The sequence below is a fragment of the Halyomorpha halys genome, unplaced genomic scaffold, assembly GCF_000696795.3.
Source record: "Halyomorpha halys isolate HHAL.00 unplaced genomic scaffold, Hhal_1.1 Scaffold267.1, whole genome shotgun sequence".
NCBI classification, from domain to species: domain Eukaryota; kingdom Metazoa; phylum Arthropoda; class Insecta; order Hemiptera; family Pentatomidae; genus Halyomorpha; species Halyomorpha halys.
Genome location: NW_027111312.1, coordinates 293,311 through 294,322, shown reverse-complemented (window position 1 = coordinate 294,322; position 1,012 = coordinate 293,311).

The window sequence follows — 1,012 nt, the reverse complement described above, 5'->3', positions numbered from 1 at the left end:
ATCTTAATACCTAACTGCCTCTGTCAACAACTCTAGAAAGTATAAATAGAGGATTACTGAACAGAATAAAGCAGTCTATTATCAGCAACCGTGAGTATATTTTCTCGTCCCTTTTCCTTTTTTTTTGAGTTCAGAACACGCTATCACGCATCTGGTGCCGAAACCCGGGATCATGGATTACCGAACCAATTTTAATTACGAGAAGCTTGTTTTTTTTCAGTCTAATTTTTTTCATTAAGCGGTAGAAACTTTTTCGTTAGTATTATTTTTGTTTCTCTCTCCATTGTTTTTGGGCGGACTTTTGAATTATGGCTAATAGCTTAGTAAGAGAACCTGTGCTGAACCTCGACAACATCTGAAACCAACCACCTCCAGTCGAAAACAACCAACCACTTCAGTGGCAGCCAACCCGCCACCCCCGCCAGAGCTTGCTCCACTACCGGAAGTCTCGTTGGCAGGAGCTCACGCGACAACTCTAGAATGGGTCCAGGTCCGTACTGCAACGGCTCAAGACCTGAGAAAAGCTGTTTCCGATTTGGAGCTATCACTGGGGAGACGGGGGAATTGAATCATTTTCTAAAAGGAGGGGACAGATTAATAGCCCGAATCATAGCGAAAACAAATGAAAGCCTACTTGATAGTGACGACGCCGAAGCATTGAGGGTGACTGTCGTCTGTAGGGTGAAACGCAACATCCTTAATCAGATTCAAGCAGACGAGGAGACACCCTGGGTCGTAGCCAAAGCTAGGTTGAAAAAAGCTTTCGGAGGAGGACGATGGGCTCCGGAGGAAGACATTTTCATGATGTTTAGAGAAATGAAGAAGCATAAGCAGTCGAGTGGTCAGTATGCTTGTGAGCTGCTAGCGAAGTATAATCGTATCGCTGACAAGCTAAGTCAATAATAAGATCAAGTCGAAGGCCGGATGCAGTTCTAATCGGGAATACTGAAGATTCAGTTAGCGAAAGAACTGGGGAAAAAGGAGGGTTTGCCGAGGGAGCGCTCCTTTGTCG